At 40.6% G+C, this 18624-nt stretch overlaps 1 protein-coding gene and 1 pseudogene across 1 annotated transcript in view; both read left to right on the top strand.

Annotated features, from left to right (window-relative positions):
* LOC126425550 (pancreatic triacylglycerol lipase-like) overlaps window positions 1–18624 on the top strand; it is a 239764-nt gene that overhangs the window by 211909 nt on the left and 9231 nt on the right. The gene's annotated exons all lie outside the window — the stretch shown is intronic.
* Window positions 9009–9125, top strand: LOC126425010 (5S ribosomal RNA; annotated as a pseudogene).

The following is an 18624-nucleotide window of genomic DNA, read 5'->3' on the forward strand; positions in this document are numbered from 1 at the left end:
ATAAATTAGATAATACACTGCTGGCCATTAAAATTGCTACACCACGAAGATGACGCGCTACAGACGCGAAATTTAACCGACAGGAAGAAGATGCTGTGATACGCAAATGGTTAGCTTTTCAAAGCATTCACACAAGGTTGGCGCCGATAGTCATACCTACGACGTGCTGGCATGAGGAAAGTTTCCAACCGATTTCTCATACACAAACAGCAGTTGACCCGCGTTGCCTGGTGAAACGTTGTTGTGATGCCTCGTGTGAGGAGGAGAAATGCGTACCATCACGTTTCCGACTTTGATAAAGGTAGGATTGTAGCCTATCGCAGTTGCGGTTTATCGTATCGCGACATTGCTGCTCGCGTTGGTCGAGATCCAATGACTGTTAGCAGAATATGGAATCGATGGGCTCAGGAGGGTAATACGGAAAGCCGTGCTGGATCCCAACGGCCTCGTATCACTAGCAGTCGAGATGACAGGCATCTTACCCGCATGGCTGTAACGGTTCGTGCAGCCACGTCTCGATCTCTGAGTCAACAGATGAGGACGTTTGCAAGACAACAACCATCTGCACGAACAGTTCGACGACGTTTGCAGCAGCGTGGACTGTCAGCCCGGAGACCATGGCTGCGGTTACCCATGACGCTGCTTCACAGACTGGAGCGCCCGCGATGGTGTACTCAACGACGAACCTGGGTGCACGAATGGCAAAACGTCATTTTTTCGGATGAATCCAGGTTCTGTTTACAGGTTCTGTGTTTGGCAACATCGCGGTGAACGGATATTGGAAGCGTGTATTCGTCATCGCCATACTGGCGTATCAACCGACGTGATGGTATGGGGTGCCATTGGTTCCAAGTCTCGGGCACCGCTTGTTCACATTGACGACACTTTTAACAGTGTACGTTACATTTCAGATGTGTTACGACACGTGGCTCTACCCTTCATTCGATCGCTGCGAGACCCTACATTTCAGCAGGATAATTCACGACCGCATGTTGCACTTTCTGGATACAGAAAATGTTCGACTGCTGCCCTGGCCAGCACATTCTCCAGATCTCTCCCCAACGTCTGGTCAATGGTGGCCGAGCAACTGGCTCGTCACAATACCCCAGTCACTACTCCTGATGAACTGTGTTATCGTGTTGAAGCTGCATGGTCAGATGTACCTGTACACGCCATGCAAGCTCAGTTTGACTCAATGCCCAGGCGTATCAAGGCCGTTATTACGGGCGGAGGTGGTTGTTCTGGGTACTGATTTCTCAGAATCTGTGCACCCAAATCGCGTGAAAATGTAATGACATGTCAGTTCTAGTATAATATATTTGTCCAATGAATACCCGTTTATCATCTGCATTTCTTCTTGGTGTAGTAATTTTAATGGTCAGTATCGTAGAATGAATCGTTACGGCACATAGGACATTTCGTAACCACTTTGGTGTGCCACTTTATGTTAGTTACCGTTCCTCTATAACTCCATCAAATATTACTGCTGGCTGTGTTATGTTAAGTCCATACAGAGAACAAATGGATGAGTCACAAGTGGAATCAGTCAGTTCATATAAATACCTGCGAGTAACAACTTGTGGGTATATAAAATGGAAAGATCACATCGGCTCAACCTTATCTAAAGCTGATGGATGCGGCAGTTCATTAGTAGGATACTGGCAAACTGCAGTTATTGTACAAAGCAGATTGCTTAGAAAACACTTGGGTGAACCATCCTAGAATACTTCTCAAACGTGGGTAAACCGTATCAGACAGCGCTAACAAGGGATACTGCACTTATACAAAGAATGGCAGCACGGTTGGTCACAGGTTTGTTCGACCCATGGCGCAGTGTCATCGGAATGCTGAAAAACCTGAAGGGGAAGACACCAAAAGATATCCGCCAGCTTTTTCGGGGAAGCCTACTTAAAAACTTTCAAGAACAAACTCTAAGTAAGGTATTAAAGAATATACTACAACACCCCTGTCACTCCCATAGGGGCTGGAAGGATAAGAGCAAACTAATTTCAGCGGAACCAGATGCATCTAATAAGTCTGTTTTGTCGCAGCCCCGTACTCGAATGAAATAGACAGAGGCCCTAATAAGTGGCACAATGGGAAGTATCCTTTGCCATGCACTTCACGTTGGTTTGATCAGAAAATATGTAAATGGATTGACTTATTTATTGTACAGTTACTGTCACATCACAACAAATATGAATATAATATTGCATAATGGATGTAGAGAAAGTGTGTGTTCAAGAATTAAGGGAACTGCAAAGAACACTAAACTTGACAGAATTAATAGTAAAAACAGGACTTCCCTAGTCAGCAAACACTAGTAGTTCAGTTCACCAACTCTCAGCTTCAGGTATTTCTGAATTACGGCTGACAAAATCTTTGTCCTGCTGTAGTTCCGCACGACAGTGTCCCGTCGCGACAATAAGAAACTTCCCTCCGTAAGAAAGAAAATCTTACTCCCCGTCCGTTTCAGTCTAATTTCAACAGAAAAAGCAGTAGATGTGCGTATGTAAGACTAAAATGGAAGACTACTGCTTCTAAAAAGACAGTAGACGACGCACAAAAAACATGGGCCAAAGAAGAAATGAAATCGTGGTACAACATTCGTGATCACATATGTACACACCTGAAATTAACGCACATACGTGTTTCGGCCATTAGTAAACCATTCAGTGTTAAACAATTTTCAAAAACAATTCAGAAGTTAAAGTTTTTAGATCGTGTAAATAATCTTTCGGACGAAGAACTCAGTATACTGAGTACAGGCTCCAAATATGCTCCGCCACAAAAAGTCTGCGAAAAACAACTGGAAATAATAAAAATATACTTAGAATGTGCATTAGGTGAGGACATCTCCACTAATCATCTCGTAGCCATGAACTGGAAGTATCTACTCGCAACCTCGTTTCTAATGCCCCACTACCTAAAGAGCAACAAGTAGTAAACATTTTCAAGAAGAAAATGATTGACAGTGATGTTTTAGCAGTCCGATCAGACAAAGGAAATGCTGTTGTCTTAGTGAACAAACGTGACTATGGCAACAAAGTGGAAGATTTCCTAAATGCCACAAACTTCCAGCCGGCTGTAGTGGCCGAGCGGTTCTAGGCGCTACAGTCTGGAACCACGCGACCGCTACGGTCGCAGGTTCGAATCCCGCCTCGGACATGGATGTGTGAGATGTCCTTAGGTTAGTTAGGTTCAAGTAGTTCTAAGTTTTATGGGACTGATGACCTCAGCAGTTAAATCCCATAGTGCTCAGAGCCATTTGAACCATTTTTTTTAACAAACTTCCATCAGATACAGTAAGACCCCAAACAACCCTATAACGATAAAGTTAATAGTGTTATCAAACTGTGAAAAATATAATATCAGACTCCGACACCTACTTCCCCACAATTATAAATCCTCTAGCACCCAGACTTTATGGCCCTCTAACTCCCTAATGCGTCCTTTGGTATCTTAAGTCTCAGCACCACGTTACAAATTAGCTAGAGTGTTAAATGACCTTATCAAGACCAAAACCAAGTTCAAACCTAGTCATTGTATCCTTAATTCAGTTGTCTCAGTGAACAAGTTAAAAGATATGCAAATACCGCTAGTACCAAGCTGGTTCTTTTGATGTTAGCAACTTATTCACTAATATACCTGTTCAGGAGTGCCTAACATTCTCACACACTTACTAGATAAATCAGGAGGTAACACAGGTATCACAGATGACATAAAGTTAGATACAGAAAATTGTCTAATATATAATTATTTCCGTTTCAGTGACAAGATATACAAATAGTTGGATGGCCTAACTATGGGATCCCGTCCTCAGTCCAGTCCTTGTTGAAATCATGAAACACAGTTTTTGGAAAATAATACACTTTCTTCCAAGGTTTGATACTGTTTTCGATGTGTAGATGATGAGTTGTGCTCATGGACATGAAGCACCAGACAATTTAAAAAAAAACTTCCTCAAGCAACTAAATTCTGAAGACAACAGTACAAAATTCACAATAGAGTTTGGGGGTAACTACATAAATTATCTAAATCCAACCATAGGCATCAATGACCATATTCATACTTTCAAGATCACCAGGAAACCTACCACCACAGATATAGTAATACTGGCCAATTCTCAACACCCAGTCACCCTTAAACATGCTGCCTTTCATTCTATTATACATCGCCTAATAACTATCCCCATAAATGAAGACAACTTCCAAATGGAATTAAATACAATCAGACCAACAGCATTAAACAGTGGCTATCCTCCTACCTTAGTGGATTACATAGTGCACAAAAAGCAGAAACAACAGGTGTACTCTCTTCTATACCGTGTCCTTGATCCAGTACCTCAAGAATACAATAAATGGTGCTCAATTCCATACCTAGGAAAAGTCTCACTGGGTGCAGACAGAATGCTTTAATCCAGGAATGTAAAAATATCATTTTATGTGCCCAACACTGTTGGACACTTTTTTCCTAATGGTAAAGACAGCGCACCAGCTTTCTTAAAGAGTGCAATATATAAAATTACTTGCAATTGTGCCGAATTCTATATTGGCCAGTGTGGCAGGGCAGTATGTATCCGCTGGAAGGAACAAGAAGTTGGAATCTTAGAAAAGGAGACTACTTTTGCAGACCATCTATTTAAAGAGGGCCATATTTACAAGGTGAAGCATGTAGTATTATATCACATACATAAAGGAAGGAAGAGCTGTCTAGAAATAATGGAAATTAATAAACATGTCTCTATCGACCCAGGCTTAGCACTGAATGACCAAACAGTACTTGGCAATTCTAACAGCTGATACTACTCATAATCCCATCCAGGCCCTGTTGTAAATTGCTCATCTTACTCAAAAGCTCAGTTTTCTTTATTTCAGGTACTATAATTTTTCTCTTGTGTTAAAAAATTTTACTTCATATAATCACAGCTGCTTCACTCACATGCTTAATATGACTGTTATGTCTAATCTGTTTGTAGCTTAGGACCTATTTAGACAAGATTATTTTGTCAGACACATCTTCATAACATGTCACCAAAGCTTCTGTTGAATTATTTTCTTCTCTGTACAACTGTTGTAATTTGTCTATAGTTAATTAGTTACTTTGTCACATGTTTTATTTCAGTTAAATAATCTTAAATAACATTTACACTTAAATAATCCCTCTTATTTTATTCCTAATTCTAACATTACATTTTTTATCTCTGGAAAGAAAGATACTCTGTACATGTACTAGTTCAAAATCTTTGATCCAACAAAATTTCTCTGCACCACATTCTTATCTTTGTACCTGATGATGTAACTGCGGAAAACCGGTTCTTGTAACAAATAATAAATATTGTAGAATATTACGCCATATTATGTTTTATTCATAATGTATAAAATATTCAACCAAGAACCGACATAACAATCAGTAAATGCAACGTCTTTTGCTTTGTGCATTACTCACTTTGTTTCTTTGGGGTGGATGATTTTTGTTTGCTGAACAATGAATTCTGTAATGTCACCCAAACATTAATCTTTCAGTATATCCGTTCTGTTACTATAGACGTATGAAATATTATTTTCAGGATCGACACAGTGTCAAAAATCCTATGCACATCACTTTAATGACATCATTAATTTATGAGGTAATTACATGACATATAATGTTTTCTGTGTCGGTGTAACATGTTTTAACGTTTATTGTCTCAAATTTCTACAATAGATGCCCATAATGCAAATCTCCAACAAGTGCCTTGGAAATATCTAAAACAGCCTTTCCTACAGCTATGGCTTTGTCGAAAACAGTGTTACGCCTGTTTGAATTTCCTTAAATATCTTTTCCTTAAATACCGGGTGGTTATAATTAAACTTTCCCTATTTAACACGTTACAACACGGAAACTAATTACCAGACGAGTAACAGCCTTGGTGGCATTAATGTCAAGTACATGGGAAGAGAAATAATGCAGAATCGATTCAGTTGAAACACTTTTAATGTGCTGCTACGGTACATCATACCATTATATACCAGTTCCATTACTGCTTCAAAATGGGCTCAATATGGCGCTCATCAGTTTCAAGAAGAGTCTGAAAGAGTCGTTTCAGCAGAACGAAGCATATCCGTTGGTATGCTGGCTACGTCTCTTGATACGCTGCGCTTCAGATCAGCACACGTGTGAATGTTCCCCTGGTAAACTCGGTTCTTCAGTTAGCCCAACAACCAGCAACTGTCACAGGGAGTGAGATCAGGTGATCGTGTGGACCAAGCATTTTAAAACGATCGGCTGATAATTCCATAGTTTCCAAACGTGTATCGGACAAGCAGGTGAACTTCAATAGAAACGTGCAGCGGGGCCCCATCTTGCGTGAAAATTGTTTGAGTTTAATGGGTCTTTCCTCTGTAGGACGGATATTACATACTGGTGAAGCATACGGCAGTAATACCGGCCAGTCACACTTCACGTCTTTGGTCCTTGAGTTCCACCCTGTTCAAAAAAGGATGGGCCAATGATGAAAATAAGGTGAAGATCCCAACACTCGGCAATTTTCTATGTTCACCTCAGCCGTCACAGAAAATGTGCTTCGTCTGTCCTTAGGATGGTTCAGTCCTTGCGAGAAAGTGGAGAGAGAAGTCAACATGTCGTTGTGCGTAATGTGGTGTAAGCTGCTGTACGATGTGGATCTTGTATGGGTACCATTTGAGAATGGTTCGAAGCATCTTCCGTACATTGGACAACGGGATGCTCGTCGTGATAGAACACGCGCACTGTCTGACGATCGGGAATTGCGCGCAGTATTGTCTGCCATAGCAATAGTGATTTCATCAACCACCTGTGGTGTAACCGGTCGTCGGCCTCTTCCCGGAGCGACGCCCAGTTCTCCAGTTGATTTGAACTTCATCATGCTCCGCACAGCAGGTGGAGAAAGAGGACCTTTCCGTAATCCTTTCAGGTGGCGATATTCTCGAAGTGCAGCTGCAGCATTACTGTTGTTTTGATAACAGAGCTTCACCAATAGTGCGCTGCTCCTTCTGTCCAAGCCGGCCGAAGTGGCCGTGCGGTTAAAGGCGCTGCAGTCTGGAACCGCAAGACCGCTCCGGTCGCAGGTTCGAATCCTGCCTCGGGCATGGATGTTTGTGATGTCCTTAGGTTAGTTAGGTTTAACTAGTTCTAAGTTCTAGGGGACTAATGACCTCAGCAGTTGAGTCCCATAGTGCTCAGAGCCAGCCACCTTCTGTCCAAGCTCATGTCGACACGTCAACAAGCGCACTGCGACTGCTTAGGCCTGTGAGACTGTGCATCACGATGACTGATCACGGCACCTGGAGGCCATAGTTGCAAGTGGACGATGGCACTGTGACGCATGGATATCATGTACCCATACTCTGGACATTAATGCTGCCAAGTTTGGTACTCGTACAGTAATTAGTTTCCGTGTTATAATGTGTTAAATAGTTAAAGTTTAATTATAATTACTAATTATAACTATCTTAGAAGAAAGATTAAAGAAAGGCAAACCTATGTTTCTAGCATTTGTAGACTTAGAGAAAGCTTTCGATAACGTTGATTCGAATACTCTCTTTCAAATTCTAAAAGTGGCAGGGGTAAAATACAAGGAGCGAAAGGCTATTTATAATTTGTACAGAAACCAGATGGCAGTTATAAGAGTCGAGGAGCATGAAAGGGAAGCAGTGGTTGGGAAGGGAGTGAGACAGGGTTGTAGCCTCTCCCCGATGTTATTCAATCTGTATATTGAGCAAGCAGTAAAGGAAACAAAAGAAAAATTCGGAGTAGGTATTAAAATCCATGGAGAAGAAATAAAAACTTTGAGGTTCGCCGATGACATTGTAATTCTGTCAGAGACAGAAATGGACTTGGAAGAGCAGTTGAACGGAATGGACAGTGTCTTGAAAGGAGGATGTAAGATGAACATCAACAAAAGCAAAACGAGGATGATGGAATGTAGTCGAATTAAGTCGGGTGATGCTGAGGGAATTAGATTAGGAAATGAGACACTTAAAGTAGTAAAGAAGTTTTGCTATTTGGGGAGCAAAATAACTGATGATGGTCGGAGTAGAGAGGATATAAAATGTAGACTGGCAATGGCAAGGAAAGCGTTTCTGAAGAAGAGAAATTTGTTAACATCGAGTATAAATTTAAGTGAAAGGAAGTCGTTCCTGAAATTATTTGTATGGAGTGTAGCCATGTATGGAAGTGAAACATTGACGATAAATAGTTTGGACATGAATAGAATAGAAGCTTTCGAAATGTGGTGCTACAGAAGAATGTTAAAGATTAGATGGGTAGATCACGTAACTAATGAGGAGGTATTGAATAAAACTGGGTAGAAGAGGAGTTTGTGGCACAACTTGACAAGAAGAAGGGACGGGTTGGTAGGACATGTTCTGAGGCATCAAGGGATCTCATATTTAGCACTGGAGGGCAGCGTGGAGGGTAAAAATCGTAGAGGGAGACCAAGAGATGAATACACTAAACAGATTCAGAAGGATGTAGGTTGCAGTAGGTTCTGGGAGATGAAGAAGCTTGCAGAGGATAGAGTAGCATGGAGAGCTGCATCAAACCAGCCTCAAGACTGAACACAACAACAACAACCCGGTGTTACAGTGACATGTGCAGAGGAATTTACGTTGCTGTACATGTAAAAATGTTCTAGAGTGCAGAGCAATCTGTCACTCACTACAGTTGGTAACTATCTCAAGGTGTTAAACGCTGCTGCTCGGTGAGTTAAGTGGTTTCATTTCCTAATTCCGTTTCTGTTCGTGTGAATATTATCAAGTTTACGGGTATACGTATATCATGGTTTATTTCGTTGCCTCTTAATGTTTCGACACAGTGGAAACACTTTTTTAGAATGCTGTTCCAGAGGACAGACTGATTCCAGGCAGTGAATGGGACAACATTTGCGGAGGCCACTGCGTCTCCTGCAAGCAACAGTCCTGCCAAGGCCAGCCGCACCCTCAGCCGCAACTAGCCGTTCGTTTTCAGAGCTGCTATAGAAGTGGTGTGGCAACGGCCTTGCCGCAGTGGATACACCGGTTTCCATGAGATCACCGAAGTTAAGCGCTGTCGGGCGTGGCCGGCACTTGGATGGGTGACCATCCAGCCGCCATGCGCCGTTGCCATTTTTCGGGGTGCAAACAGCCTCGTGATGCTAACTGAGGAGCTACTCGACCGAATAGTAGCGGCTCCGGTCAAAGAAAACCATCAAAACGATCGGGAGAGCGGTGTGCTAACCAGACGCCCCTCCTATCCACATCCTCAACTGAGGATGATACGGCGGTCGGATGGTCCCGGTGCGCCACTTGTGGCCTGAAGACGGAGTGCTATAGAAGTGGTGTGCAACGAACCTTAAGGTTGGATATTTGGTTTTCAACATGTAACAAGAACTCTTAACAAAGAAATGTCAATCGCATATGCTAGAAGAGTAAAGTTTTATCCTAATCCTCGCATTGTTGCTCCATGATTCTGTTGTAAATACCACTCGATACAGTTTGGTGGTTTGGTTACTTGTGAGAGTCATTCCAGACGTACTACTCGACTGTAGATCGGCCATGCGGTCAACGACGTGCTCCTCAACCCTGCGCTGTTCTCACGTTGCACTGCAGGCGTATGTGCTCGTTGTGTGGTGTCTGTTAAATTTGATGTGACTTCGCTAGTACACATTGAAGCTCCAAAGTTCAGTTGCCATGATTAACGATGTTCTCTACACAAAGTCAATAAAGCCCAAAGGAAATAATATTATTAAGCGCCCTTACTGTCCTCAAGAGTGATTCGTCACAGACTTGCATATGTAATGCAACAGAAATTCTTTTGGCATCTGAAATGATCTTTTGATTGTGACATAGTAATGCGACATAGTTACTGAACATAATAAAGGGACGACGGACATCTGCTTCCCAGAAACTATCGAAATCGGAAAGTAATTCACTGATGCTAATGAAATTCTGGGAAACAAGGCAAGAAAGTAAATAGTCTACCTCTGTAACGAGATATGACAAAGGGGAATGGCCTGATGACTTCGCTGCAACAGTTATGATACCAATAGAGAAAAAGATAAACACTAAAAAATGTGAAGTACATCGGACCATCATTCTAATTTCTCATGCAGCTAAAGTCTTGCTGAGAGTGTTGAATAGAAGGTTATATGGCAAGCTGGATAGAGGGATTGCACAGGAGCAGTTCGGATTTAGAAAAGGAAAAAGAGATGCTATTGGCCTGCTAAGAACTATAGGGGAAAGATATGTGGAAAAGGGTAGAGAAATCTTTGCTGTTTTTATGGATTTAGAAAAGGCTTCTGACAGAGTTCAGTGGAACAAGCTGATGGATATCTTGAAGAGGAAAGGAGTAGGTTGGAAAGAGAGACGACTGATACATTATCTATATTTACACCAGAAAGTAAGGATAAGGATTGGAAATGAAATATCAGAAGGAAGCAGCATCGGACGAGGTATTAGACAAGGTTGTTGCCTTTCCCCACTGTTGTTTAACGTATACCTTGAAGAGATTATTGCGAAAAGCTTAGATGGGAAGAGGGGAATACGTATTGGTGGAAAGAGAATAGAATGTATAAGATTTGCTGATGACATGGTATTAGTGGCAGAAAGTGAGCGGACAGTTAATAACATGCTCAAAGATCTGAATGAAGCTTGTGTGGAATATGGGATGCAAATAAACACAGCAAAAGCAAAGAGTATGGTCATCAGTACAAGACGCAGACTGTCCAATATTAAAATAGGACAATCTACTATTAGCCAAGTAAGTGAATTTAAATATCTCGGAAGCACAATAACTGCAGACTTGAGACGTCGCCAGGAGGTGAAAACTCGAATTGCCATAGCGAAGGAGGCATTCAACAGAAAGAGGAGACTCTTATGTGACAAATTAGATAAAGGACTAAGGAAAAGGCTTGGAAAATGTTTTGTCTGGAGTGTGGCACTATATGGGGCAGAAACATGGAAACTGAGACGAGAGGATGAAAAAAGGTTAGAAGCATTTGAGATGTGGATGTGGCGGAGAATGGAGAGAATAAGCTGGATGGAAAGAGTGAGTAATGAAAGAGTATTGGAAAGGGTTGGTGAGAGAAGATGTCTGCTGAAGGTTGCAAGAGAAAGGAAAAAGAACTGGTTGGGACATTCATCGAGAAGGGAGTGATTGCTAGTAGATGCTTTGGAAGGATTGGTTTGTGGGAGAAGACTGAGAGGAAGAAGGAGATACAAGATGATAGACTACATAAAGGGAAGAGGAAATTATGCAGACATGAAGAGGACGGTAGAAGACCGGACAGCCTGGACAACTACCATTTGAAAACCTGCCTTTAGGCAGAACACTGATGCTGATGCTGAATGAAATTCTTGATATCTGAATTCATTGCTTGAAGCATAAGTGGTTCTAATTGAACTATAGATGGAATCAAAGCACGAGAATATTTCTGTAATTACCTCTGCCCCAAGTCTCGTTGTTTTTCGTTACTGCCATCTTGAAGAGGCACACTTCATTCACATTTACTAGAAAGGAACGGAGCAGCAATAAGAAAATGATATTTTCTTTTAACTTCAGTGTAAATTTACAAACCTACAGCATGCTGCAGGTGAAGTTCTCCGATGTCTATCCTGTGTGGTCTATTTACTGTTGTTAAATCGGCCATATTGCCACTTTGATCGTTACAGCAGGAGCAATTTTTGTACGTAGGCTTTCACTGTATTGTGACACGATACGGTTGATTTGAAAATTGACATAAATAAACTACAAGCAGCTGTTTTATGATCCTTTAATAGCACTATGGCTTTCACAAGGTTAGAGTTACATCTTCAGGTACATCTAAATGAAAAAGATTAGCATATGAGGAAATTAAGAATGAAAATAAAAATAAATTTTATAAAAATGTTTTGGAATAGCATTAATCTGCGACGAAGAATACAGCATCATGCACAAAGAAAGTACCTGACAGAAGCAAATTTGAATAATGTAGCCGACTTATTTTCAGAAGATTACAGGCAAAAGTTGAGTGCATTGAAAGTTCCATCATTCCCAGTCTGCCTGCAATAATACATCACACCAGTGACGAAAGTCAAAAGTTAAAACAGGCGGAATGAAGAAGATGGCCATAGAACTAAATCAGCTGTAAAAGGCACTATAAAATTGTAAAACCAGAAAAAAGATGGGACTTATGGTTGAAACCGAAGTTAAACACAAATCGTGATAAAAGACAGGACATTTTGGAGAACACCAATAGGGGGCAGTAGAATAAAAGCAGAATGAAGAAAGTAACAATAAAAAGATGCAGAATAAGACCTGTTATTTTAAGGTCTTGACGGTATGGGTCTGATGTATGTTGGTGAGAACAGTCCATCGCCCCCAGCCATAAGCTCCCCTTTTTCCTGGTTTTCCCCTGTTTTGACTGTCGTCACTATTGTGACGAATTATTGCAACTTGACTATGAATGATGGGACGTCCAATTGGCTCTACTTTGGTCTGTAAAGACTGAAAATAACTCAATCTACTACTATATTTAGATTTTCTTCTGTCATTTATGTCCTTTGTATGTGGTATACTTTTCTCCCTGGATTACTGTCATTCTAAATTTTCAAAATAATTTTATAATATTTTATAATTCTTCATTCCGTCATGTCCTATTATTCTTTACTTAGATTTACCTATAGATACAACTGTAACGATGTGAAACCGGTAATACTATTAAAGGATCATATTACAGCTGTTTGCCGTTTATTTTTTAAGGATGCATACCTTCAGCTGCGGATACCGATATTATAAAGTCTGATGATCCCAAAAAGCACAAGAATTTTACAGAAAGTAAAGAGACTAATGTTGCACGATTTATCTAGTGCCCTCAGCATCGTAATGCAAAGACTTACTCCATAAAGTAGATGTGAAAAATCATGTAAGATACAAACGCTTTTGGTGAATGAAATACCAGCTTGGTAAACCAGATCACGAATCAGAAACAATGCGTATACATGACGGAATTGCCTCACATTGATCGTAACCGCAAGTGTCATTCTGCTGCTCATGCGATAACCTTGGATGAGCAGCACACTATTCCAATACAACTCGGTAGGTGTTGCGGAGAAGTTGCTTATAGGACAGCCGTATGTGCTTGTTATTATTACTTAGCCAATACAAACCCACTGCGGTTTTATCCATGGCTTCCTCCCTTTGTCTCAGCAGATGTTAATGAAACCACGCTCATCACATACGAGCAAACCACACCTTCACTACAGAGTAACCCTAGCAGAACAGACTGAAGCAAAACATCTCATTTTCCTTCAAGACAAGCGAGCCACATGTGAGGACCATGACCTCACTAGAGACAAGTTAAAGTTACTCTCGCGTCAAAGACCTCAGACAGATACATTTGTGCAACCGATCAGCTGTTGATATGCAGAAGTCAATCAGTGTGTCACACGTATAATTGCAAAGAAAGTGCTCGAGAGAACGCTACATAGAAACAGAGTATATGGGAGACGGGAGATTATAAAGGACATCCCTCAAACTGTCGCCTCACGAAGGTGAAGATCAGTTTATCATTTCCAAATCTGTTGAAAGGAGGGCTAGGACGAGTAATCAACCGATTCGGATAGTATTTTAGGTAGGTATTTGAAATATTTTCAATATACCCAAACAATGTCCGCTGCTCGTGGTCTCGCGGTAGCGTTCTCGATTCCCGGCGGGGTCAGGAATTTTTCCTGCCTCGAGATGACTGGGTGTTGTTGTGTTGTCTTCATCATCATCATTCATCCCCATCACGGTCGGAGGAAGGCAATGGCAACCCACCTCCACTAGGACCTTGCCTAGTAAAGCGGTGCGGGTCTCCCGCATCGTTCCCCTATGCTCTGTAAAGAAGCATGGGATTTCATTTCATTTCATACCCAAACTGAAGGCAGGGAAGTGCACTCATGATTTCGTCTGATAAATACAGGTACACAAGAGCCAGCCAGCGTCGGGAGGTGTTTCTGTGAGCGCCATTCTACTTTATATGCCAGACTGTTTCTAATGAATTAATTTTCCCTAACACAGCCAGTAGTCGCTGAATGTAGTGGTTCGTGTGTGGAAAACTCCTAAAAGATGACTTGTTATTTGTCCATACTATTAAATTAGAAATAACTGTAGAGTCCTCAGAGGAGGCAGCGTTATTCAGAGTAACACTGTTAAAAGGAGAAAGGGGGTTTGGAGAGGAGTAGTAAAAGGTGAGAAAGCTTACTCTTGAGTCAAGTGTCTGTCTGTCTGTCTACATCTCAGGCCTTTGTAAATAAAGAATACCTGTAGTTGTTTGGACCTTGTGAAATTTAAGTGTCAGATGGTGCATTTGAGGTATATCAGATGAGTCATAGGCTCTTGTGGCACAGTTAACGTTTCACATTACTATAGTCGGGAGTTAGTGATTAACATTGATCGACAACTTTACAGAATTTACAGAAATGTTGCAAGAATGTTTAAGTCCATATCCACGCACGAGCAAGTAGTACTGAGCGGTTCTTTCCAGTTTTTATAGGGGAGTGTTACAGCTTTGGGAAAATTAATCACAATTAGCCCATTATCAGGACTAAGAGTTGATATCTACCAAAAGTTCGAGGGACTATATAGGCTCAGATTAGGTTAATTAAAACAAATAAAGAACATTTGTTTCTGCGGCTAAAGAATAAAATGTTTTAATTTTGGATGAGTAGGAATCTACTTAGATCTGAATTGTTGCCGATTTTCCCTCTGTGGAGATTCTGCAAGGTCTACAAGGAACTGAAAACAATGATCTGAAATTAGTGAATAATGATGTTTTGGTAAAAGTATGCAAAAGTTTTGAAAAATTAGACATGTGAAGCTACTAACAAAATGGGAGGGTTGATGTGGCGTTCGTGCTTTAAATCTGAAAAATCAGTTTCCAAAGCAGTGTCGTATTTATGGAAAATGCAATTGCTGTTGAGTGAGATAGATTACAACAAACCTACAGCTGTTGGAATGACTATTTAAGGTATTTCTGTCATGCCTATTGTAGTTTGCCGTTATAGATATATGTTGAAGAAATATGAGACAGAAATGTTAAGATGTGTTCACCGACACATATACAATTACAAACTGTTACAATGAGATGACTAAGTCCACCTATGAGCACATGGCGTTATCGTAAGCAGCTTTTAGGCTACATGAGCTGTTACCCAGACCAAAGAGAGCCACGGAGAAACCTCTAACATGCTCTGTTCGCTCCACCCTCAACGTTGTCCCAACACTATCACTGTACGAATGTCAGCTCTTAACTTCTAAAGCTCCACTGAAATTATTTAAGATATTTAAACATATGTCACATTAGACAAATAAGATATATTATATAATTCTTTTGCATTCCTTTAATATACATACTAAATTTATACATAGCTGAAAATACATTTTAGATAATTTTTTGATACTACAAATCGAAACCTAGTGATGCTCGCAACTTACTACGTCATCCCCCTGCAGTACATCACTGTTCAACTAACATTCTTACTTCATCATGTTACCAAATTTACTTATTAGAAGGCAAACAATAAAAGCTAATAGCGTCAATAATGTAAGTAGACGCTATCCTTTCGTGTAGCTGTCGAGAACTTCCTTTTTCGGTACTCCTTAACACTTATATGATATTTTATTTATAACCAATTCCCCTTTTCTTGAAAAATATCTCACTTTGGGTCATTCTGTATCTGTCGTCATTCTCTTTTAGAAGGCATGTAGTTTGCTTATGAAAATGTGTGTAATTGTGAATAATTTTACTCCAAACAATTTATGTATACAAGATGGATCACCTAAAACTTGCACCACAAATACTGCAGAGACAGAAAGTGCTATTGATGAGTGCTTTTCATAAACTGGATTGGTCGTAAGAGGCTCATATTGTTAACCAGTCAACAGATTTTAATAATTCTTAAAAGGTGTATTTTTATGGAAAAATACACTTTTTTAAATGGAGCAGTGCCTACTGGTGTTAACAGACGAAATGTAGGGTAAATCAGAATATCAGTTGTGTTTATTGCGTGAGTCATTTACTAGTTATCGTATTTTGAAAAGTTTCCACACTGACACCTGTTTGTGCCATTCTACCTACATAGATGCTAGGTACAATGTTGTTACGTTTGCTTGCAGTGTGCTTGTGTGTTCCTTGAGTGCGGTGTGACTTGCTAATCAGTTAGTGTGTGACAGTCCAAACAGTATGTCATGAGTGGCCAATAGGATTTACCAATGCAGAAAAAGCCGACGTGCTCATGATGATGTATGGAGAGAGCAGGAAGAATGTATTTTTTTCTTGTATAATTTACATGGCAAGATATTCCAATATACATCAACCATCTCGACAGTTATCAACCTCTTCAACCAGTTATGTGAAAGTGGTAGTGTAACACCTAGACAACGTAACAGAAGGAGACAAGAGGTGACAGGAGAGAGGGAAATTAATGTTCTTGCTACTATTGCAGTTGATCCACACGTTAACTTCCACGCAATTGCATGATAACGTGGCATAAGTCGGCATTCTCCATCGAAATAGGTTCCATTCCTGTGACGTTTCTCTTCATCAAGAGCTGCATGGGAACGATTAATGAGAATGGGCATTAAGACAGGATGCTCCAGATGTATCATGAATCTTGTTTAGTGAAGAAGCCACATTTACCAATCATGGCCAAGTAGACTACCGAAACATGCACTATTATCCTGTTAATAATCCACGTTGTCTTCAACAGGACGAACATCAGCGTCCATGGAGTGTAAATGTGTTGTGTGGGATAGTGAACCATCAGCTCATAGGCCCTAAACGCGCACAAGTATTGCAACTTTCTAACAGACCATATTCCGCAGATGCTGGAAGGCAGTCAAGTGCAAACTAGGAGGAACCTGTGGTAGCAACATGATGGCTGTCCACCTTATAGTGCACAGAGTGCTACAGCATGTCTTCACGAATTGTTTCCAAATTGTTGGACTGGATTCGGAGGATGTGTACGTTGGCTATCCCATTTCCCAGATTTGGCGCACACAGGTTTGGCGCCGTAGACTTTTCTCTGTGGGGAAAGCTGAAAGACGCTATCTGCAAGTACTTACCAGCTACATGCAATGATATGCAAATACGTGTTACTGCAGCCTTCTCAGATATCTTTGCTGAAATCCTAGCAGGTGTGCAGTGCTCATTCCATATCAGGCATGAAGAGTGTATTTCTGCTGTTCTTTTTGAACAAAAACTCTGTTTGTCAATTGTCTCGCTACTGGTCAGAATTCACATAACTAGTCTATGCTCCTGTGTTGCTCTTTAGTGTATGCTACCACAGGCATTGTACAAGTGTCAGTATGAGAACTTCTCAAAATACGATATCTCGTAAACGACTCGCACTAGAATCCTGCAAAAAACACCGCCGGCATTATAGTTTGATATATTTTTCGTTTGTTAATGTCTATAGGTATTGCTCCACTTAAAAAACTGTATGTTTGCACAAAAAATGCACTTTCTAACTACTATTACAGTCTGTTGATTGGCTAACAATACGAGCCCCTGACTACCAATCCATTCTGGGAAAACCACACTTCAATAGCACTTTCCACTTGCGCAATATTTGCGGTGCAAGTTTTAGGTGATGCACCCTGTACATGCATTTATAACATCCCTGATATTGGTATTGCGTGAGTAGTGAACACTTTATTGGACTCATCCTTTTACTGCAAGTTCAACAGTGTAATCAGAATTTCTGTAGCTAGACAGTAAATATTTTTACTGTTTTTGTGAACATTTTAATTATTCACATATCGGTGCTGATATTCTCTCGCCGTTTTGCTCGCTTGCTTAAACACACTGCGGGCTCTTAACGAGCTGGGAACTGGAGACTGCTGACTGCTGCTACCCCGGCTCTCGTCACTTTCCGCTACCGAGCTCCACTTTGTTTATTTCAGCCATCTCGTTGCATCGGCCAGAAAATGATTCAGATCCAATCTCACCGTCAGTAAACAATATGTACATGTGTAATGTTGCTTCTAATATCACATGACTCGATTACTGGTTCTGCAGGCGTAGGCTCAGTTTAACAACTAATTTATTACATGTAAGATCTCCTTGACAATCAAACACTAACAATTAAAAAGAACCTAATTTTCAGTGTAGTATATTTCTTGAAAGCAGGGCTCAAATACGAGAATAATTATTACAAAGACTTCAATGTAACTAAACAGAATTAAAAACAACTTTGCTCCAGCACATTATAATGAAACAACAATAATTATTACAATACATGGTCCCTGTCCACAGTGAGGAAAGAAAAGAATTATAGCTTCTGAAATTAAGCAAGAAAATGAAGACAACTCTCAGACGTAATATAGATCGCCCACATTACATACAGCTAAATATTGTTCTACAGCTACTTCCATCACCGACTAGTCAGTATGACACACTTCTATCACCTACCAATAGGACTACATAAGAATACTCATTTCTCAGTTCAATCTCCTGCATCATAAAACATATCACAGAGCGAAGTAACAAGATAACCTCCTTCGTGGAAATGGCATAAACCAAATCAATGACCTTCACAATGTAATAGAAACAACATCACCTTCTTTACAATAAAACATAGAAACGAATCACATTCATGATCGGTA

Source organism: Schistocerca serialis, chromosome 1 (assembly GCF_023864345.2).
Source record: "Schistocerca serialis cubense isolate TAMUIC-IGC-003099 chromosome 1, iqSchSeri2.2, whole genome shotgun sequence".
In the NCBI taxonomy this organism is placed as follows: Eukaryota; Metazoa; Arthropoda; class Insecta; order Orthoptera; family Acrididae; genus Schistocerca; species Schistocerca serialis.